The 24,898-nt window shown below is 40.1% G+C and overlaps 1 pseudogene; it reads right to left on the reverse strand.

The window, feature by feature from the left end:
- Window positions 1-4,728: 4,728 nt before the first annotated feature.
- Window positions 4,729-24,898, reverse strand: part of LOC109680040 (poly(rC)-binding protein 1-like) — a 46,941-nt pseudogene continuing 26,771 nt past the window's right edge.

Consider the following 24,898-nt stretch of genomic DNA (forward strand, 5'->3'; position numbering starts at 1 on the left):
AGTTGAGGGCCTGGCCTGATGAGGAAGTTTGTCTCCAGACAGAGTACAACTACCCTGCATAATTAGCTCACAGTGAACTTTTTTTGGGGGGTGATATTGTATTTTTAACTTGTGTTTTACCCCCACCCCAGTAGGGAAGGTGTCCTTGGAGGAAGAAGAGAAGCCCAGCATAAAAGACCTGGGCACAAAGGAACCCATATCCTCAGGTAAGATATCTGGGAGGGGGTAGCCAAGGAGCTATGGCATCAATGGTTTTATCCATGAAAAGTATGTTTCTTTATCTTAAAATGCCCAAACAATATATGAATAAAGTCATGCTGTTTATGTGTAAAGGACAGGGACCTATTCAGGTCAACATTTGAAAGTGCTGTTTATAGAATGTAAAGTGAATGAATGAATAGGTGAAGACATGGGACCATATAGGCTCAGGGGACACACGTCCACAGTGGGCTCAGGGGAAACACATATCACATTAGGCTCCAGAGACCATTCATCCACAGTGTGCTCAGAAAAGGGGTCATGTTTTTTGACACAGCTGAAGAACACCTGTAAGCAAGTGGAAGGCTTGAGAAGATGGGCTATATTGAAAAGAATTCAAAGTTTACTTTATTTGCATTATCATTTGAGTGTAGTATTCTGATACTGAGCTTCCATGTGAGTGGGTTTGATCAAATTTTATCAATAAACTCCTCTGCATGTTATTTCAATGAACTATTAATTAATTTATTTCATAAATATTTATTAAGGCTCTCTCCTGCATGCCAGACAGTATTCTAGAATTTGGGATATCTTAGTACATAAAACACTAAGACTCCTGTGGTCATAAAGCATTCCTTCAAATTCAGAGAGACAGGCAAATAAAAAATAGATTGTGAGTTATGCTGAAAAGTAGTAGGTGTTATTGAAAAAAGATAAAATAGAGTAGTATAAGGGGAATTAAATTTTACAGAGGGAAAGGCAGTGGAAATTTTCAGTATAGTGGTTAAGGTGGGTGGCATTAGGAAGATGCGGTGTAAAAACTGAAGGATATAAGAGAATGAACCAAACAGATAACCGAGGACAGAATATTCCAGAAAATGGCAGCAGTCTATGGCAGGAGTCTGAGACAGGCTCCTGTCTGAGGAGGTCATGGTGATTGGAGATGAGAGGAGGGCAGTGGATGAAGAAAGGATCAGAGATAGAGGGGCCCAGCTCATGTGGAGGCCAGAGGGCTGAAAGTACTTTGGCTTTCATTCTGTGGAGTCCTGTGATGAGAGGGAGCAAAGGTGGAAGAAAGAAGCTTTGTGGTAAGGCTATGTAGTCATATCAGAGGGGTCATGGCTCAAGCCAGGGTGAACAGTGAGGGTATGAGAAAGTAAGGATCCAAAGAATCTTGAAGACTGGGAAGCAGGGTTTCTGTTTTCCTAACCCATATTCAGAAAACGGGTGCAAGATCAATGTGCAGAGAACACTGTGGGAAATGGGTAGATGACATCACATGGGATATTTCTGTGAATGGGGATAAGGAAAGGACATCTTAAAGAAAAGACTGAAAGCACAAACTATCAGATGAAATCTGATGGATTTGACAACACTAAACAATGATTTTGGATTGATAAAATTGCTAGAGATAAAGTTACAATATATATAGAGAATATTAGAAGATAGTTACAAATCCAAAAATAATGGTGATAGGGGCTCTTATTTTAAAGATAGAGGTAAAAACTCTATTTCCTTGTTTTATTTATGGAAAACGTCCAAAAAAGCAGCAAGTAGAATGACAAACAGAAACATAAACTCCCCTATCTGCCGAAGGAGGAGGAACTTAACCCTTCCCCAATTCCAGATGGCAGAAGGGCTGCTGGAAGCAGTGGATATGACACAGGGTTTCATCTGGGGAATACTGAGAGAGGTTGCTTGGCTGCATGCTTCACATCAGCAAGAAAAGTAAGTTTCTTTAAGCTGTGGAGCAAGGCTTGAGATTCAAATCACATATTCCTCAATTATTCCAGTTAAACCTGAGAACACTGCTAATTGCTCGGGACCTCTGACCCCAACTTGATTCCAAGAAACAGCCCAGGGGTCACTGAATGAGGAAATCCGTAGTTGCAGGAAGCAGTCTTCCTCTGAAGTCCCTCTATTGTGACTCAGTTGTCTTCACTGATCTTTTGTGAGAAGCAAATTCAACAGACTCTCACAAAATCTTTGGTTATAAGAAAAACTACAACTGTCTTGCCAGTTATTTCCATGACTTTCAATATTTAAATTATTTTCTAATAAATGGTCTGGAAAAAAATTCACCTGATTCAAACTTGAGTCATTATAGCAAAATAAAGCAGCAATGGTAAAATAGATAAGAATAATGAGGAGAGGAGTAGTGGGGAAAAGTGTATTGCAAATGAAGAAAATGTACAGAAAAAAGCCTCCTATGGAAAGATGTTTGAAACCAGTAATTATCTATCAATTATCTATCTATCTTTCTATATATCTATCTATCTGTCTATCTATCTATCTACAGTAGACTCTTGGTGTCCATGGTTCAAGGAGATCATTGTTGAGGAGAAACTATGAATGCTCAGGATATGTAGAGTTCAGTGCTGCATTGGGATGCTCGATTCATTTTGCCCATAATGTCACGCAATTTCCACTAAAAAGCAGGCTACATTTTGACAAATCTCAAATTTTTTACTTTATCATTTCAATTAAGCACATTCCATGCCCTTTTTTGGCATGGGAGGATTATCATAACTTTTACCTTGCTTATGGGGAGACATATTTTCACAAAATTAAGGACAAGGAAATACTCAGCAAATCACACAATGATTTAACACAACTGAGAATAACATAGGACTGGGTATGAACTTCTCCACATCAACTGAGGTATGTAATGTCATGAATGCATGTGTGAGATTGTCAAATTTTTTTGCTTTGAAATTCTTTTGTTTTTTTAATTTATTATGTTTTGACAGAGCTTGGTCAAAACCACGTGCTAAATCCAGAAATAAGGCAGGATTACTGTATAAACAAAACAAGCAAACAAAGCAAAATCTGTAAAGTAGACTTCATCCATACTGAATAAGAACACAAAGACATGTGCTCCAGAAATATAGTACTTGAGGAAAGAAATGAGCAATCTAGAAGAGAGAAGTGAGAATAAATGGAGTTGTTAGAGTATAGCAGAGCCAGGAAAATAAGCCAGGAACCTTCCTCCCTGAATAGGTTGGAGGGAGTGCAAGGAAAGCCTACAGTGCTGAAACAGTGCCCAAGAGGCAGGAAGGAGAAAACAAATAGTTTGAAGTGATGAGGAAATCAACAGTTAAAAGTAGCATCAGCATAAGGCAAGGAAGATAGGTCACGTGGTACACCAAGTATCACTGTGCCTGAGAAGAAGAAATACAAAATAGTGAAACACAGGAATGTTTAAAGCCATGATGCAAGAAAATTTTCCCAAAGCAAACAAAAAGAGATTGATAGCTGGGCAGGTGATTTACATTTGTAATTCCAGCTACTTTGGAGGCTGAGATTGGGAGGAAAACTGTTTGAGGTCAGCCAAGGTAAACAGTTTGAGAGATCCCATCAAAAAGGTGTGCATGGTGGCTCATACCTGTGGTCCCAGCTATGCAGGAAGGATAGGTAGGAGGATCTCAATTCAGACCATCTCCCAGCAAGAAGTGTGGGATCCTATCTAAGAAATATCTAAAGCATGAAAGACTGGAGGTAGGAGAGTACCTGCCTACCAAGCACAAAGCCCTGATTTCAAATCCCAGTACTGTCCCTGGAAAGAGAGGGAGAGAGAGAGAGAAAGAGAGAGATTTTATATTGAATGGACTTGCAGTGTACTAATAAAGATTGATCCAGAACAGCTAAAACCAGGCTTATCTTAGTATGTTTAATGAATGTCTAAAATGAAGGGTGTACATTCTGCGGCAGACTGGTAAGCATAGTAAGCAATGTACAAGGAGCCAAATTCAGCCTGCCCTCAGAATTCTTCATGACAGTACAGAACAAGACAACAGAGTGCTAAAAGAAAAGATCCTTCTATAAGTAAGAACCACTTAAGTCTGATTATGCAGCCATGTTGCTGTCCAGAAAAAGGACAACACGTGTCACAGGGAAGCTGTGGTCACTCTAAGAAGATTTTTCCCTTGAGTGATTTTTGAGGGACCCACCTAGAGAAGAACTTTAGCCAAGTAAGAAAATAAGTAATCAAGGAGAGGCTTTTTCATGAAAATCAAGTTTATTTAGCCATGAAAACAAAATTGAAACAAAGGTGGAGTGACATTAGAATGGAGATATTGTGGAGTCTCCCAATGAAATAACAGCATAATTGTGTGTTTGTGGAGGGGGAACTGAAAGTTGATGGGTGTGCTATATCCTCATGTTCAACTGTGTGTAGAGGAAATTCAAGGATATCTAAAGCTGAAAATAAAGAATATATGTACGTGTTTTTTTTTTTAACCAACTCATTTATAAAATTTCTTAAATTCTTGATATTACAGAACTAACTGAAATTTGTTAACATTCTACTCCTATGTTTCTTATCAATAACTAAGAATAAAATTTATAAGGTATAAAACTGAAAAGTAAAAGACAGAGAAAAGTTTACAGAACTAAATATGGATCCCAACATTAATGTCTGAACAAACAATGTGATTTTTTTCAATTCTTAGCAGATGATAAAGTGTAGAAATCGAACACTTACAAATTATTTAAAACATGGAATTACTGACTAGAAATTGTACATTTGGGTTATGGGAAAACAGCAGAAGGGGGTATGAGTGAATCTACACTGTTGTGGCTGCACCCCATGCCCTTCTCCAAGGAAAGCTGGCATTGATTAGATCCTGAACAGACTAATACTGGCAGCTGGGCCAGTGATAGTTACCTGCCTACCAGAAGAGCCTTCTACTGGGCTCCACTGGGTTGGCAGTTTTGATCTGAGCTCTGGACATCTGGTGGATCTCATTGATGTTGGTGCCTTAGTGCCTGATTATGCAGCCAACTAAGATTCTTGGAATGGTGATTTCATGGGTGATATGAGTAGATGCACACAAACGTGCCCTATAAGACCTAGAGTCTATTCTAGTGAATCAGTCCTGCGGTTCATCATGGCAAAGTAAGGCTGTTGTCTTGCCACCTGGTTCAGCTTGGCCAGATCCATCACAGAAATTGTATGTTGTCCTTGAATTGAGTTGGCATGTAAAGGTGGTCCTTCTAGGTCATGGGTGGCGTGGGGGTGGCCTACAGTGTCGCTGCTTGGATCCTGGTCACCTGAGTAGATGATGGAGAGCTGACTGGCATAGGCTGGAAAGGAGTGGTCACATGACTCTTCCTTGTGGAGACTGGGAGAGGGACCCCAGCATGACCAGGCAGAGCTGTATAACATACTCCATGACAGACTACACCACAGACAGTGATGGTAATAGCCTGCTCTGTGGAGTTGGGCGGCAACCTCTGCCACCCCATTCAGCCACCCAAATCTGGACCCCTAAGCTCTTCCATCTTCCAGCCTCCTTTCCCAATTGGGGAGCCACACTGGGTATCTGGCACCATCAACCTTAGGGTTGAGGCAGGCTAAATTAGGGACATTTGGGCATGGTAAGCAAGAGCCAGGAACTAAGATAAATGCTGTATTAATTGGTAACTTGAAGTCTCTCACTTCCCGTTAGGCAGCTGACTGTGCTCTTAATCTTGCACTAATGATTTTTGTCAGAGCTCTGGATAAGCAAGACTTAGGTGGATAGCTCAAGAAAAACATCTGGCAAAACTTACCTTTGGGACTAAAAAAGGGACCTTGTTAAGGGAAAATAAGTATCTCCAACAATGGGCTTCTCTGCCCTAAATAAAAATCTTCCAAAAGAAAGTACTTGGTAGATTATCGAACATATATCACCAATACAATTAGGAGACTTGAACTCTGGGAATCTCAAATTTGTCAGTTCTGAGAGAACATATGCTATAAATAAAAGAGGGTTGTCATAGCAAATGATTAACATGCCAGATGATTGAAACAAAGAAGTATACACAGAAATAAGGACTTACAGATCCACAGGCTGACTTGAGCCTCATAAATACACCTCACACACAAGTCTCTGTGTGCTTCCTCTGTGCCCACATCTCCAGCCTACTCAGCTGTGCTTTTCTGTTTTGCTAATTAAAACATTGTATCTAATTAGACTCTTTCTTAAATCTTTTTTCTGTGACAGTGTCAAGAAGTTGGTGGCATCATGCCCTGAACATGGTACACCATGTCACAAGCTGAGAATCCTTGGTTGAGGTTGATGCTCTCTGGGAACCTCCCTGGATTTCAGCAGGTCCTGGTTCTAGAGACAGGGTGACTGGGGAATTGGCTAAACATTGGCTTTTGATCATGGAGGTAAATCTTAAATGTGAAAGAGATTGAAACCAGTTAAAATCAGATGCAGGGACAGGAAGATGAAAGTGGGGGAAGAAGGAATATGCTTATTATATGATAGCTACCATTGACAATTGTGAGATGTGCAAAAAATATTTAAAGGTATTATGTAAAGTCATGTTTATAGTCACCCCACTGAAATGGAAACATGAATCTTCTTTGTAATTGGAAAAAATGTGTACTGAAAATAAACCATAGGGAAATAAGTTTAAGCAATAAAAATAGAAAACATAATATAAAATAACAGCTAAAACAAAACATAATTGCCATTTCAGAAGTGCAAGTGGGCTGAAATGATTTACTAAAATGAAAACCCAGATTTATTCTATGTCTAGAGACATGGATAAAAATCCAAATATGGAAGAATGTGCAACATTGTAGGCTAACATGTGTATGCAAAAGAAAGCAGATAATCAATCTCAGCATCAGATTAAATCGAATCCATGCCAAAAATCATTAAACAAGACAGAGGAGAACATGTTAAGTGGCTGAGGGAGGAAGCACACAGTTAACACCCACAGAATAACATAGCAACCATATTAATAATAGGAAAATTACAGGAGGTTAAATGTGAGCTGGATGCTGCAATGGGAGTCTCCAAATTACACCAGAAATATAAGGCAGACATGAAATCTTAAATATAATAATTAATAAGAGGAGCTTGGCACAGTGGCCTGTATTGCACCTAGCTCAGAAGAAGAAGTAGGAGGATGGAGGTCTGAGATTGTCCCTGGAGAAAAAAAGCATAAGACTCTATTTGAAAAATAAAGCAAAAAGGGCTGGAGCATGGCTCAAGTGGCAGAGCACTTGCCTACCAAGCACATGGCCTTGAGTTCAAGACCTCAGTAGCAAAACAAACAAACACTTAAAAATCAATAAGGGTAATCTACTTATTATTTTAAAATGTGTACCTTGAGCCAGGTGCTAGGGGCTCATGCCTGTAATTCTAACTACTTGAAAGGTAGAGATTGGGAGGATCACATTTCAAGGTCAGCCTGGGCAAATAGCTCATGAGATCCCATCTCCAAAATAATCAGAGCAAAATGAACTGGAGATGTGGCTCAAGCAGTAGAGTTCCTCCTGTGTTAAGTGTGAAGCCCTGAATTCAAGCCCCAATCCCATCAAACAAAAAAACTTTGTACCTTAAAATCAAGAAATAAATCTTTTCCAGTGCCCATAAATAGTCACAAGAGGTGATGATACAATGGGTCAAAAAAGAGCAAGAGAACCTCCATAAATTGTAAAAATCAGAAATTTAGTCATTATCTGGTCATAAGTAAGAAAACTGGAGTTTAATAGTATAATAAAAAAGCAAAAAGTACTTAAAACCTAGATTTTAACGTGTACTCAAACAATTATTGGGTGAAAAAGAAAATCAAATAAAAAGATCAAAGTAATCACAGTATTACCAAATCACAGTGACAGATCTACATATTAAATGATTATAATGAGGATATTAAAAAGTCCTCTCTTGAAGCAGGCATGATAGCTTATGCCAGTAATCCCAGCACGTGGGAGGCTAAGGCAGGAGTATATCAAGCTCCAGCCAACCTGGGCTAAAAAGACCCTGTCTCAAAAAAAACTCTCCTTCTAACTATTTTGATTTATATATTACATTATTGTAAACTATAATCACTCTTTGATGTAAAGAACACCAGGACTTATTCCTTCTCTTCTAGAAAATCTAGAGGATACAGAAAGGAGACATCACTAGAGAAGAAATTAAGAGGTATCTTAATGGCTACTCAACCTCTAGAAAGTAACGAAGAGTTCCGTCAATTCTGTCATTTAAAGATCAGCTCATTCCAAAGATATGTAAAATATTCAGACCATTACAATTTTTTTTCAAAATATTTCAAAATAAGCATGATATGGAGATACCAAAACGTGACAATCATTGTGTTACATTGGAACAAATTGGAAATTACAGATCCATCTTTTCCTTCTTATAAGGAACTCTTGACCTCCCTGAGGTATGTGCCAATTTCCCAAGGGCATGGTTTGTTTTATTATTTTTAAATTGATTTTCTTTCTCTAATGCCAACACCTAAGAATAAGAAATGGATGACTCCTATTGACCAATAAGCATATGATCTAGACATTCCCAAACTTAACACATTACCATGACCTGGATATTAAAAATCATTCTGAAAACAGAATCAACCCCAAGAGAAATTAATTCAGAGTCTTAAAGGAGTTTCAGACAATTGTGAATATTTGTGGTATAATCTCATGTGGGGGAAAGGGGAGAGATCTCTGGTCCTGAGATCTCTGTTAACAAGACAGCCATCAGCTACAGTTGGAAGCTTCAATAATGGGGAACACATTCCTGAACTGGGATGCCCAAAGCATGCTTTGGTTCTCTGTTGTCTCGTACATTAAGCAGCTGGCAGAACTAGCTAGTTCAGCTCCCAAAAGTATCCTACCAAATAGGAAAAGAAGTGCAGGAGCATTAAATGATGGGGAATGGCATAGTCAGAACGTGCTTACTCCACAGGCCTAGAAAGGCTTTGCTGCTGTGGTGGTGGCTGCTGTGTGCCTTTTTGTCTTGCTTTGATTTTTACTTTTATGAGAAATTTTAAATTCAGCTTTGTCCCTGTCTTGTGAAATGGGAATATAATTTCTAATGAAGGTGACATTTTTAAGAACATTTCATTTCTACAAATGACTTATTCTGAATAGATTTCACTATGAAATCTGTTGTGCAATTTTTTTCTAACGGAAGAAAACCTCAAGAGGCCTGTATAAGCTCTGGAGGGAGTCTCATACTGGAGTAGTAGCTGTGTCATATGTGATGGGTGCTAGATAGGTCTGAGAGGTCACATCCTACAGACAAGGCCATTTCAAGGGCTGCCAACTTAATCAGTTATTCTGGCATGAACACGACTGGCAGGGCCTCCTCTTCCTTCATCACCTGAGGAATCGGCTTAGCTTCATCCCTTGTCCTTGTCACTTGGATGTGAGTGATGTGTCTGCCAGGCCAGGATGGGAAATTACTCAGTGACCCAGGGTGCCAAGATGTTCTGACTGATGTGGGCCTTGGGGTTGGCCTCCTGGAAGGGCAGTTTTAAAAGATTCTTCTCTGTCTTTGATTTGAAGATTATCTCACCTAAATTGCCTGGTCCTCATCTTCAAACTGGTCTCATTCCAAAATTTTCTGTTTGGGGGCCAGAATTTCAGATTACTCAGACTTTTCGTAGTCTAGACTCTAGATTAACTGTGACTCTTTACTGTTCAATAAAGCATCCTTGTTTTTCACACAGTTGGTAGACTGCTTTGTGGGGGTGGGGGATAGGAAACAGACAGGAGAGACTGCTGGTGGGGACCTGGGGAGCAGCAGGCAATTTCTAGTTAATTTTCAATTTCTCTTTGTAATACATATTGCACATAGAATTCATAATGATTCTGATACATAGATTGAATCAGTCTTTGCTACCCTTTTGTAGTTCTACAACATTACTTTCTCAAATGCTAATTAAATGGGTGTCTGGCTGCTGCAGGTGGAGCAGCTGGCCTTTGCCAAGAGCTTAGTAATATGCAGTCTGGAAGCTAGGCCTGCCTTGGTGGTGGTGATGGAGTGGGGAGAAGCTACCTTGCTGACTCACAGGAGTCCTACAGACTTGTCTTCATGGCAGAGCATGCCAAGAGAAGAGGGTCTGATGTCCTCTACCTTCCTTTGGTTAATGAGAACCTCCTCTACCTTGCCTCACCCTCAGGACCAATCATATAACCTTTATTCACCTCCATCTTCCCACACTTCCAATCCCATATCTTAGGGGATAGCCTGCTTTGGCCACCTTACTCTGCAACCAATGCATTCCACACACCCTCCTCCCAACACTGGTGAATTCCCCCTCAGGCAGAAATACAACAGGTGTAAGAGGCAGATGGTATTGGTGCCCCCACACATCCCCTTGGCCTCTCTGCTTTGTTGGACCACTCCCCTCCACACTGATAACTGTGCACCTCCAACACAGCACCTTATTTTTCTGCTGGGTGTTTTCTCTGGCCAAGGAAGCTGACTCAGCCTGCATGACAGAGATATTAATGTCCCCAGCTCAATTCTCAGCTCATAAGAGTGAACACCACAGGTTCCTTGCATCTTGGTAATACTACCTGATTCTTGGTCCATGGTCTCTCAGAGATTCTCAGGTATATCCTATTTAAGAAAAATTCCCTATGTGATTTTAATTTGGAGCCAGGTTCCTCAAAATTTGACCAGATAATGCACAGGTGTCCTTTAAGGGTTACAATGATCAAACACATATAAGAGATTTGTCAAGTTACAGAGTCTGTCTCAATAATATGTACAATCTACAGTGGGAATGTTCATTTGGAAAGAACTGAAATTCCCCTTGACAATGAAATTGTACAGCAGTGGTTCTGAAACATTAGTCTGCAGAAGAGGCCCTGTGCCTTCTGACACCGTGCATTTGCCCTTCTACCATGTGATACTTTCTGTTAATGTTGCAGCAAGAAGGCCCTTGCCAGGTACCAGAAACTTGAGCTTGGACTTCCCAGCCTTCAGAACTGTGAGTTAATAACTTTTGTTTGTTATAAATGATCCTGTCTGTGGTAATCTGTTGCAATAGCTTAACTAGATTTAAACAAGCTACATTGGGACCATCTGTACAGCTTATTGAAATGCAGACTCCTGGATCTGCCTGGGGGAGTCACAGCTCTAGAGATAGGTATGGAACAGGCAGGCAAGGTGAGGAAGGGCACTGAAGGTCCAGGGCACAATGGTTCCATATGATTGAATTAAAGGATGAAATTGTGAACATCTGGAAAAGACCAGCTTATAAGGAGTCTTCCCTACCAGTGCAATTCAAAGTGTGGTCCATGAGCCCACAACAGCAGCCTCTTCATGATAGCATTTGTCAGAACTGTAAGTTTTGGGGGCCACCCAGACCTAGATCCAAATCTGAGGCTTGACTACCTACAAAATCTCTGAGGGACTCCTTTCCTTACCCCTGACTGCCAGGAAGATTGCAGAATATCTTATTTCTCAGAGGAACCCAGAGTTTCTGACAGTCACTGGCCATAGTTTTCATTGATATGGCAACTTTGCATTTTCTGCTTTCTGCATTGATTTCTCTCTCCTTATGCCAACTGTAGAATAAGGGCGTAAATACATGAAGATACTCGTCTATAGTAATGACTGCTTACTCTGTAGGAAGGCAACTCTTTTGTGATGATTTCATGATTTCTTAGCTGTGGGACAATGGGCAAGCCACTTAATCCTTCTGTGCCTGCTCCATCATCACTAATAAGTGGGACATATTGCTTTCAGAAGTAAATGAGGTAATGGGAATAAGATGCCCAGCATAGAATAAGATCTCCTTAATTTTTCCTTCTATGGTCAACACAACTGTTACTTTCATTTCTGTCTATACTTTTTGTGTTAGCTTTCTATTGCTGTGACAAAATATGAAAATAAGCAAGATTTACTTTGGTTTCAGAGGTTTCAGTCCACGGTCACTTGGATCTATTGCTCTGGGTCTGTGGTGAGGCAGCACATCATGGTTAGGAGCACAAGGTGAATCATGGAAGCCAGAAAGAACAGTATGGGGCCTGGGCCCCCATTGGGCATGCCACCAATGAGCTCATTTCCTTCTACTAGGCTCCTGCTATTGGAAGGTTCTAATACTTCCCAATAGCACCATCAGCCTGAGGACCAATCCTTTGACACATACCTTTGGGGGACATTTGATACCCAAACCATGACAAATTTCAGCCTCAACTCATCAAGGTCAGACTTCATCCACTCAGTTTTTATCAGCATGGACAAAGGGACCAAACGTGTTGGAAATATCAGTTAATTTCCTGCAGGAAGACAGAAAGACAGTGTTGGAGAAGATTTACTCAAGGTTAGGTCTCTCAGAGCTCCCTATTCTCCTACTCCTAGGTAAAAGTTAATCTCTGGTTATTACTGCACTAAAAGATGTCATATTACCCCAAGAGAGGCACAGCCACTGGATTCATTACACATGAATTGTCTCCTGAGAGACAAGTGTCCTGTCTGCTTTGGTATTGAGAGTGCAGCCTTGGACTCACACTCCTGCACCTGTCTTATGAGGAGGTGTGATTGGCAGGTACTGGAGGTCCTTAGAAACAATCCCATGCTCTATGAAATAAACTTCTCTGTTGAATCTTAAGTACTTCATGCAGAAATCTATCCAAGAGGCACTGCAAGATGAAGTAATGTTAGGGAAGTGTGGCACTATTTGCCACACACACATTAATGACATATCTGAAACCAGATTGTGTTCAGTATCTCCAAAAAGTTATTTTTTAATTCTGACTTTTTATAGTGCTTGGGAATTAACCCTGGGCCTTGTACATGCTAGCAAGCATTTTCAACTGAGCTACCTTCCCAGCCCCCAAACAGTTGTTTGACTGTTAGAACTATGCATTTAGAAAGTTGGTAATATTGATTTGGAACAAGAAACTATAATTTCTTTTTGCTTCAAGCATGATATATAAAGAAAAAGTATATATTTAAAAAATAAGTCATCTCCCTCGATTCATGAAAAACAAATTAAAATCTATATCATGCTCTATCAAAACTCAGGTGTTACTTTTAGAGATTTTGCAGATTAATGAGATGACATTCTTTAAAGACCATAAAATCTCATGTATTAGAGAGGCAACCAAAATGCAGATTGGTCAAATTCATCTTGAAGGAGGATGTGACAGATGCTGTGTAAGGTCAATCTTCTCGATCAGCACTGTGCAAGAGACATCTAAGCTACATCGAATGAAGTCTTTAAAGAATGAAATTAATTTTTGAGAGTATATTTTATTTAATGCATAATATCCAAAACATTATTGTTTCAATGAACTCAACCTAAAAATATTAGTGAGCTATTATACATGCTCATTTTACATTATTAATTCTTCAGAATCTTATGTTCACTTCACAGTACAGCATATTGTGACAGCCTGTCCCAAGAGGTCAGCAATTATGTGAGGCCTATGGCTACTGCATTAGACAGCAAAGTTATAACAAGTAATTAGGAGTCCCTTGCTCCTTTCTTTAGCACTTTTGTTTGTTGCTTGCTCCCATTGGGTTCTCTAGACCCAATGTTGCTTCAGGTAGCTATGAGTTGAAATTTATGCTCCATCTTTCTGGAACATTTTCTCTACTACCATCCTTCCCCTTCCTGTCCCTATGATAGACCTTCAACTTCCTAACCAAGAGTCAGCAGTTCTGGGAAGAATTTTAATACCCCGATATCCTTAAACAATTGATTTAGTGTTTTTTGTACTATTGACATTTTTCTGTTATATATATTTATTTGTTTTTCCCTGTTGTGTGCATTTTGAAGGCATGAATATGTGTATTGCACTCATACCCTCAGTGGAGTATGCAAATGTACTTTATGTGCTGAATAAATGACTCTAGATCTTAATTTTAAAATCAGTCCTAAAGAAGCTTCCAGGGCTGCCCTTCACCCTTCATGTAGTCTGTTTACAAGTATTGTTGGAAAGGCTGAATTACATACTGATTGCACTCATTGTAACATAATCGTATTGATAAATCATAATAACCAATAACAATGTATTTTCTTATTTTTATCCTTCTTCTTCTTAGATATACCTGCTAATGAGTCAGTGATCACTCAACTAAGAAACACCATGAATTTGTCTGAAACTAAATGTAGCTTTCAGAAAGTATAGTCAGATTCTGTTAAGAAAGAAGAAAAGATAATATGCAGATGGACACCATCTTATTTAGACTATGGGAGAGACAAGGAGATAGGATAGGATAGACCATTGAGTTAATACTCACTATTATGAATGTTCTAGCTTTCATGTTGAGTGGTAGGTTCACGAGTATTGTTTATAAAACAATTGTGATGAAAGTATAAAAAGTCTCCGTATACCACATGGCCATTACTCTTAAAATTATCCTATTACCTTAGTGTGGTATATTTGTTATAATTAATGAACTAATAGTAATACATTATTATGAAGCAAAGTGAATATTTTATTCAGATTTCCTTACTTTTTATCTGATGCTTTTTCTTCTCTTCCAGGACCCCATTAAAATGTTGTCATGACTCCTGAGCTCCTCTGGGCTGTGATATTTTCATGAGCTCTTTGACACTTCTCCAATCCAGAGATGGGGTCTGTTCTCTCCCTTGAGTCTGGCAGGCTTGTGACTAGAGTACAAGTGATTGCTGTATCTTCTAATGCTGGGTCACAAAAGGCGTACCTGTTTCTTGAGGACAATGGCTCTTAGAACCCAGCAATGCTTTTATGAAGCTCAAACCAGATTACATGAAGACACCACATGGAGAAACCACCCTGTGAAAACATTGCTACTGACAACCCAGCTGTGGTTCCTTCCACTTATCCTGCCACTTATACACCAGATGTGGGCCTAAATATGCTTCCAGGTAATTTCAGCCTTCAGTTATTGAGTCACTGTAGCATCAAGTCTTCATCTGACACACCATACATCACAGAGCAGAGACCAGCCAACCAGTCTGACCTTTGACTGAGTCCAGAAGGATAATGCAGGGATTATTTTATGACATAAATATTGGTTGTTACAAAGACACAGTAGTTAGAGCACTTGGTATTTCACAAATTGGTGCAAATTCTGATTGTTGTATTATAAATGAGAGGTGGTGGCGGAGAAGAGCACCTGGTGCTAAAGTCAATCACAACTACTACATGCTTGACTCTTCTTTTCCTTGCTCCTTTGACTTAACGATGATCTGATTCATTTGTGAATAAATGCTTATTGAGTGTCTATCATAGTCCAGGTGTTGTCATATTTGCCAGGGTTACACCAATGAACAAAACAAAGATCCTTACCCTCATGGAGTTTTCATTTCAACAGAAGAAGATAGAAAGCAACAAACATCATAAATGAGTAAAAACATGCCAGACTGAAAGTTGCAAAATGCAATACAATAAAGAAGGAAAAATTGCAGCAGGATCAAGGGGACCAGAGTGCTGTGGGCATCATGCAGTATTAAACACAGCAGTTGGGATGGTCCTTTTTGAGTTAAGACATTAGGAACCTGAGGCAAGAATAAAGACAGGATCACTTAGAGATGTAATCCCAGGACAGAGATGTGAGCAAAAGAGAAATGAGGTCAGGAAGAGTTCAAAACACTGGAAAAAAGTGACTCACTGAGGAGAAACCATTATATCTGCCTCAGAGAGAAGTTGCAGATGGCTCTGCAGTGTGTTCACACAGTACATCCTCAGGACAAGAGCACATGGAAGCATCCAGGGAATGGCAAATAGCATGTGCTTACTAGTTCCCTATTGCCATTGTTGTCTGAGTGGCACACATGAACTAGTGATAGGTACTTCCGAGCACTCAAGGTTTCACCCTCCTGGGGCACTCAGGAGTTCAGACCAATAGCCCACACTGCATCTCATCCTAGTCCAGACCCACAGCCCACAATATGCATCTCATCTTTCTCCAAAGGAAAGACTTAGCCCAGAGTTTGGATTTGGGCATGAGATTGTGTCCTGGGAATGTGTATGGAATCCTTGCTAGCACAGAGCCTGTTAAGGACTCTAGTAAATGCATTTGAACAGCAGCAATGTACATGCTATGTTCCCTGAGAAAGAAGGGGCAATGCAGAGAGTCTCAGAAGGGGCTTCATACCCATGTCCTCTGTAGGTTAGGGATCTGGCCATGAAGAAATCTGAGGCCATAGTACTATGAGCAGTGAGACTAACTGAATAAGGCCCAATGGCCCAGGAGGACTGGCCTACTGGAAAACAGCAAGAAGTCCAGTATATCATGGATATAGGAGGAAAGGGGCCATGGGGAAAAGGAATCTGAGAGGAACAGGGCCCTCATGGGGCAGGGTCTGCAGTGTGTAAGGTCCATGGCCTTCCCTCTGAATAAAACTATTTGGTAGATGATTTGAGGGGAGGATTGGAATGGCTTAACTTATATTTTGATGATGAGTCTGATTGCTAGACTGCACATACTCAATGCTGGGAATTAAGCATCAAATGAGATCAGAGAAGCATAGAGAGCAATTAGTGGTCTACTAAGGTCATAAAGCAGAAACAGGAAGGGGGCTCATGTCCAAGTGGTGGGGCAGAGGGTCATTCCTAAATCTCATTAAGGTAGAGTAAGTACGTGGGCTTACCTAATGGTTCTGCTTCTGGGTGTGAAAGAAAGAATTTGATCATGGAGAATCCCAAGCTCCTTGTATGCCAGGATGGATGGAATTGATATTTGGATATATGGAATCGAGCCATTCAAAGAAGAGAAACTGAATACACAATTAGATAGATGAGTAAGATAGGGAGCTATGGATGGATGCTATTTAGCTCAATGCAGGATTGACACTGGGATAAGAAAGATTAAAAGGCTGTGCCTCACCAAAGGCCACTTTGCTCTAAGAGGAGGACTCAGAGTGTTGTCCACTGCACCATTTGCCCGGGAGAATGGGGATCAGCGAGGCTGGGAGACTGCAGTGTAGGCTAGAGAGCCATGAAATGAATTTAGTAGTTTGGAAATGAATTGAACCACTTAATTTCAGTCTGTGAAAATGAACTCCGAGAGTATGTCTGGACTTGTGGTCTTCATCTGTTTCAAGCCTCCCATTAGTGAGCTGGTAAAGTTAGTAGCTAGTTATCAAGGGCTAGGCAGAAGGTAAGAAAGAGAAGCTGATTGATTTGTTTTAGTGTCCTGTTTCACAGTGTAGAGCTCTGTGATCTTGAGGAATTTTCTGACCCTCTTTACACCTTTGTTTCCTCATGTAAAGTGGTAACAATGGTAGTACCTAGCTCACAGCACTGCTTGAGGACCAGTGAGTCCAGAGCAGACTCACTGCTCTGGTTATTATTATTATTATTATTTTTATTTTCATAGCTAATATGTAAACAATTTCAAAAACTGGGAGCTGTCTCATTATATGACTTCTTGTGGTGCTTGTAGGTAGATTTGTTTGCAAGAATTTGGTGATTTTGATGGTTGAAGACACTTGATGGCTTTCAGTTGATAATCACATGTTAGCAAACATTTCTTTGAGGCATCAACTACTCCTAGCACTGTCTAAAACACCAGCCAAAAGGATAAAAAATTGTGGTATTGTATTATTTGGGACTTGACAGGCTGAGAAAATAATTAAAAATGTATGCATGATCAAGACCTCAAGTGCCCAGTTAAGGGACACAGGTGAATTTACAACAAGTGGAGTGGGAGGTGTGAAGCATTTCTGAGCACCTGCTTCAGGCCAGGATTTGTGCTAAGCATCTCTGATGATTCACTGAAATCTTTAAGGAATGCATCAGCATCCCCATTTTATTGTCAAGGGATCTGAGACTGAGATACTGGTAAGTTTTGAATATGGCTTAAGTGTGTCCCCAAAAGAAGGCAACAGAACCTTATAGAGGAGGAGCCTAGTGAGAAGTAATTAGGTCACTATAGGTACTGCACTTGGAAGCCACTCTCTATGTCTTCCTGTGTCACCACGTGATCTCTTCTTATTTGTGCTTCAACCATGATGCCATTCACCATGTAATGCAGCCAAAGAGACTTCACCATATCTGAGCTGATGCCAGCATCATACCCTTGAACCTCCAGAATGGTGAGCTAGATAAACCTCTTTTCTGTATAAAGAATGGAAGATGGATTAATACGGAGATCTTTAGTTATGTGAGAAGGGTCATAGACTTCGTGGAGGACCAGCTGGGACTTGAGTCAACTGGCCAGTCATTGCTGTCCCTTTGACCTGACTGGAAGGCTGAACAGTGGGTGACGTGGGTCACCAGCAGCATTGGCCAGGCTTCCAACAGTGGGCAAGAGTTGTTCGTCTTCCTACACCCCAGTTATAGCTGATGAGAAATTCACTACTGGGATTGTAGTGTGCAGTCTGGGAATGGAAAAAAGTGAGTCTGTGTCATTATGGGGGAGAAGTCTTCAAGACTGGGAAAGGGATAGGATTTTGGTTCTTCAATGTAGAAATAAAAACACTCTATTTTTGCACCTTCTTTCAGTAGCTTTATTTTTAAATGCATCCTCCTGTGCATTAAAACTTTCTCTTCAGGAGCTATTTGTTCCCCATTAACCCTCCTTTGTGCTTTGTGAGATCCAACTGTTTTAATACCATCTAGCTTAAGGAAATGGGGCATCCTGCAGCCTTGCCTGCAGCAGCTCTATTGAAATACTTTCCAGTCCTCAGTTCCAGCTCGATGTTGAGTCAAGTCTCCTGGCTTTTGGTGATGCTGGTATGCTACTGTCATTCCATCCTCCTCATGTGCTTCTCCTTTGCCCAGGCTCCCTGCAAGACACTAACTCTGAACAGAAAGTCCATTTTCTTTTAGCTGAGGGAATAAACAATAGGCAGAAACAATCTCATCACTCCTTTAAACCAGGGGCTTAACACACCAAAGCTGTTGAGGATATGCTGCAGAACTAACTCAGAGCCTTCCTGTAAGTGTGCCTTGAAAGCATATATTCTAAACAGATTTAATGCAGAAAACCAGCTACATAACTGCTTACAGCTTTCACTTACCCGATGACCTGTGAGTCTTTAAAGTTAACCTTACAAAAATCTTCTAGGGTTTGGAGGTGCTGTCTCTTTTGTTCCTTTCAAGATAGCAATTTGGACCTTATCTCTATAAAGCTGTATTAATTAATCCTTACTTTATGTAGCCCTTCTCTCCAAGCACTCTATTTTAAACTAATTTTAGATTTACAAAAATAATCTACTTTCAAAGATAATAGAGAAGGTTCTCATGTAACCCTCACCCTGTTTTCCATATCATTAACAACTTACATTAGTATGGTAAGTTAATTACAATTAATGAACCAATGTTGATACATTAGTATTAACTGAAGTTTCTACTTTATTCAGATCGTTACCTTATTTTTCTGTTCCAGGATCCTCTCCAGGATACCATATGACATTTTGTGATCATGTATCCTTAGGCTTGTCTTGGCTATAACATGTACTCAGAATTTGTTTTTGACAACCCTGGAAACTTTGAGAGCTATTATTTTGTAGAATTTGTTTCTATTGGAACTTCTCATGATTGGACTGTAATTTTGAGTTTAGAAGAGGAAGACCACAGAAGTGAAGGGCCACTCTCATTACATCATAGCAATGATCTATAGCATCATGGAGACTCTATTTGTTTCTCCTTTTCCAGCTTCTAGAGGCTGCCTGTGCCCTTGATTTCTGGTCCTCTTTGTCTTCAAAGCCCCAGGGGGTGGGTGAGTCTTTGTCACATTGCATCCCTCATCTCTGACTCTTCTTCTGCCTCCCTCTTCTACTTGTCATTTCTTTGGGCCACCCAGATGATCAAAGATAATTTCCTTATTCCAAGACCATCTGATCAGTGAATTTAATTCCATCTGTGACCTTAATTCCTCTTAGCTATGTAACCTAACAGATTCCTAGGCTTCTAAGGACAGGACATCTTGAGGGAAAGTTAATCTACCCAGCACAGAATCCAAAATATGCATGTTAGATGTGCTTGTTGCTATTAAGGTGTCATTGTTTATAGGTCCTTTTAGTAGAGCAATAGATATTTATGTATCTATCTAATCTCCTATCTCTCCTTTTGTATCTATATTAAACTAAACATAAATTCGTACTGAGGTTCCCACCTGTAATCCAGTATCCTATGGATATTCTATCTTTGGTTGCTTCCATCCCTTCAATCTGGCTCCTACCCCACCTCCATCAATTTGTTCAGTTATTAAATTCGGTGAACATGTATAATAGTTTCAGAATCATTTTCCTCTACCTTAATAAGGGACAACTTTATCAACTAGACTACAGTGTTTATGTCTTTTTGCTTCAGTCTTACAGATTCTCTTCTCTGAAGCTACTTAGTTCTGAAACTTTCACCTCTACAACTTTCATTTTCTATCAGATAAGCTTGTTAATATTCTTTAATATATTTTTAATAAAACTTTTTAAGGTCATAATCTGATCCCACTCTGGGATTCCCAGCTTCTTTAAATATGAAGAACTGAAATAGGAGTGCAGGGTGAGCAGCCAGAGTATAAGAGTGCACAAGGGCAAAGACATGTCATTAGTAAAAATTGTCCAACAACCCAGACAATACACCTGCCAAGAATGCCCACCATCATCCTCACTGCCCCACGAATGCCTCATCATCTATGAAATCCTGTTGTGAAGGCAACTCTTTCCTCAATGTCTTAGTCTTCAATTTCTTTCCAGGCTAAACAAAGCCATATTGTTCCAGCCCTGAGATTACTCTCTTTTTAAGTCTATGGTAAATAGATATTTATGTGACTTCTTCTGCTCTTCATAAATGAATTGTACTGTTTTTTTTAATGCTTTCAGCATACCTATCTTGTAACTCTTAATAGAATTTGTTCCTATGCCTATCTGACCCATTAGATCAATGCAACTTGAGAACATGCTCTTTCTTCTTAGTAATGGAGGTCTTGCAAAAGATAGTGCTAAGGAAATGTGTGCCAAAATATAACAAATGTAAGAACAAATGTCTGACCTTCCTGCTTTAGACTCACAATGTCCTCATTCACTTCTTCATACACTATTTGTATGATTAGTACTGATCTCTACATGTTGGAGGTAATATATCCATCTCAGTGTACCCCCTGGAGAGGTGATTCCTAGATAGAATGGCCAGATTCTAACCCATTCATTTTGAGTGAAGGTGGGGAAATATTCTTCAAAATTCTGGCATTAGTATTTCTTAGTATTGGTTAGGAGCCTATTCATTTCTCAGAGTCAAGTTCAAATTTCATATATTTTATGATATAATTCCTTTCAACCCTAGTTGCCATTAATATACCCCATCCATGAATCCTTATAGGACTGCCTACTTGTGCCAAACACTCGGGTCTTTTGAATACTGTGTCACCATGTGGGTCACATTTCCATGTTTTATCATATTTTCTCAAAAACATAGTAACTACTGGTAGTGGGATCCATTTATCTTCCTCTCTACCTTTCTCTCACAGTGCTCATCATGAAATTTTACATGTAGTAGTGATCAGTAAATTTGTTAAGCTTGAGAATGGAAAGTTACTTGTGGAAATCAATTCACCATCAGGTGAATGGTACTCTTATTTTAGGAATACGCACTCTGTAGCCTTAACCAGCATAGACGTAACACAAACTCATCACTTCACAACATGGAAAATTGAACACATGGGTTATCACATTTCCATAGGTGTTAGGTAATCCAGTGTCTCCATCTGGGATTTTCTAAAAGCAGAGCATGAATTTTTACTTTTGGTCAGGTTCTATATTTGAGAGGTGATCCCAGCAAGGATAATAGGGGATGATGAAATAGGAACAGACAGGAAATCAATAGTGTCCATTACTGAGCTTGTTATTGCTGTGGGCAGTGGGTCTTTGTCTCACTAAGGACATGTTGAGGAACCTTATAAAATTCACCTAAGATCTGTTCCTTTAAGGATGGGAGACTCGATATTTATTCACAGGGTATTTAGTCCTCATTGTTGTGATTGTCCCTAGGAATCTTAACAACACTACCCCCAAGCTCCCAGGCTATACTCTTGGGTGGGCTGAGGGAGTTTCTTTGGCTTTAGAGAAAGCCTGGAGGATGAAATGCAGAAAGCCCTTTGATAAACCCTTGTAGTGGCACCTGGCAGTGTCCACAGGCCCAAGCTGAACAGTTGCACTGAAATCACAAACTGAGATCTACAGAGTGGGAGATAAATAGTGTTTGCTACATAAAGCATTGCTTGATTTTCAGAAAGGTAGGCTAGACACAAAAAGATTGTTTAAATTCTTCCTTGAGCTCTCAACCTAGAAGAGATTTGGGATTAGACTTTCATTTTAGAAATGTTATCCCAAGCATTAGTCTGAAGTGTGTACTATTCTGAAATTGGTTTTTATGATATCAGATTGATATAGTTCTTGCAATATGATACTTAGGCAGCAAATCACAAGGAGTTTTGAACTTAAGAATTAGAGCACCTAACAAATGTCAGTTTCTTGACTGTCAAGTTTACTTTTGAGTCAGTAATGCACTAGTCTGCAAATAGTGTATGTTTCAGCAAAGTAAGTGGTAGACTAGATTTTTCATTCAGGTCTGATAACTCACCCTGGGAAGATTCAGAAAATGTGCCTTTCACAATGACTGCAGGACATAAGTCTGTGAGAGGACCTTTGGCAACTTTAGAGGGGCTCTCTGACTATAATTTTCTCTAAAAGATTAACCCTACATTGGGAGCCACAGCCCCCAAAGTGCAATGGGAGTAATTGAGTCCTAGAGTGGCAGGGCCCAAGTGGTGACACTCAACCACCAAAGAGAAGACAAGGGATCATGGCTACTATAGTACACTAAGAAAGTGTATTCTGCTGGTATTTCTTCTAGACTTCCCCCAAGAGACCTATGTCACCTTTATCAGCGTAACTGAGAGTTGGGGCATGGAAATAGAACTTTCAGAGGCTACTAAACACTGGCTCTGAGCTAAGACTAATTCCAGGAAGCCCAAAATATCATTATGGCCCACCAGTCAGAAATGGGTTCATGGGGCCAGATGATCAATGGTGCTTTAGATCAAATCTGTGTCACCATGGGACTGGAATGCATGGTTGGAACAGATCTATAGCTTCTGTAGTCCCCATGTTGAGGGTGGAATGAGGTTTATTGCTATAGAAAAAGCCAAGTGAAAGCTAATAGAACTGCCTGTACTGAAGAAGATAGTAAACCCAAAACACCATCACATTCTTGGAGGGATTGCAGGGATTAGTGCCATCATCAGGGATTTTTAAGGATGTAACAGTGATGATTTCTACCATATCCATATTCTCTGACTGATTTGATATGCAGAAGACACGAGATCTTGGTTAGTGACAGTGGATTATCATAAGATAAATCAGGTAGTAGTTTCAGCTGCAGCTGTGGTACCAGATGTGTCTGCAGTGCTTAAGCTAATTACCACATCCCCTGGCTCCTGGTATGCAGCTGTTGATTTGGCAAATGTCATTTCCCCCACACTATCCGTAAGTCTCACCAGAAGCAGTTTGCTTTTATTTGTCAAGGTCAACAATTTGCCTTCATTGCCCTAGCTCAAGGGCATGTCAGCTTTCTAGCCCTGTGCCAACATTTAATTTGTAGGGATCCTGGTTGCCTTCCTTTCCATGAGATATTACATTAGTCTTTTACTTTGATGACTTTGTGAAGATTAGAACTAGTGAGCAAAAGTAGCAACTTCTCTAGACTTACTGATATTTGCATGTTACAGAGTAGGGGTTATATCTTACAAAAATAAATGGGCCTTCTACCTCAGTGACGTTTCCAGTGTGTGAGGCAGGTTAAGATATCCTTTCTAAGGTAAAGGATAAGGTGATGTATATGGCCCCTTCTATAACCAAAAAACGGAGTGCTATACCTTTTTTGCTTCTTTGGATTTTTGAGAAATGCACTACTCATCTGAATGTATTGCTCAGTCCATTTATCTGATCACCCAAAAACTTGCAGTTTTGAGTGGTTCCCAGAATAAAAAAAGACACTGTAGTGCATTCAGGCTGCTATTCAAGCTGCCCTGCCACTCAGTGCACACAGACTAGCATATCCAGTGGTGCTTGAAATGGCTGTGGCAGGTAGATGAGTTGTTTGGAGCTGTTTTCAGGCATTCTCCAAATGCCCTTAGCATTTTGGAGAAAAAAGCCTCACTGTATTCTATAGATAACTACTTTCCTTTTGGAAAAAAGAAGTTTTGGGCTTGCAAGCAGAGCCTGAACATTTAGCCATGGTCCATCAAGTTACCAAGCAACCTGAGCTGCTCATCATGAACTGGGTATTATCTGACCCACTAAGCTGTAAAATTGGGCATGTACAGCAGTACTCCATCACTAGTAAGAATGGTGTATGTGAGATTGGACCCATGCAGGTGCCCAAGCACAAGTAAGCTATATGAATAAGTGGCCCAAATGCCCCTGGTCCCTACTCTTGTTGCTTTCTCTGTCCCAGGCTGCAGAGATGGTCTCATGGGGAGTTCCCTATACTCAGTTCACAATAGCCAATGGTTTTGACTGCATGGACAGAGACTTGGAAGAAAACAATTAGAAAATCAGTGACAAGGAAATTTGGGGTAGTATATGGATGCATCTCTTTGGGAAAATAATGCAAAAATGTTTGTGTCCTGTGTGAGTGTTCATCAAAGGTGACCTTAGCAGAGGAAGATTTTAATAATCAAGTGGATAGGAGGCTTGTTCTGTGGATACCAGGTGGCTTCTTTCCCTAGCTGCTCTGTCATTGCTTGATGGGCTCACAAAGCTGCAATGGTGGCAGGGATGGAGATTATGCATGGCTCAGCAACATAGATTTCCAATCATGAAGGCAGACCTGGCTATAGCCACTGTTGAGGGCCCTGTATGCCAGTGTCAGAGACCAACACTGTGCCACTGATATGCAACCGTTCTCAGGGTGACCAGCCAGCATCTAGTGGCAGGTTGATCACATTGAACTTCTTTCATTATGGAATGGCTAGTACTTTGTTCCTACTGAAACAGACACTTATTCTGGATATAGATT

This window comes from Castor canadensis, chromosome 5 (assembly GCF_047511655.1).
Source record: "Castor canadensis chromosome 5, mCasCan1.hap1v2, whole genome shotgun sequence".
NCBI classification, from domain to species: domain Eukaryota; kingdom Metazoa; phylum Chordata; class Mammalia; order Rodentia; family Castoridae; genus Castor; species Castor canadensis.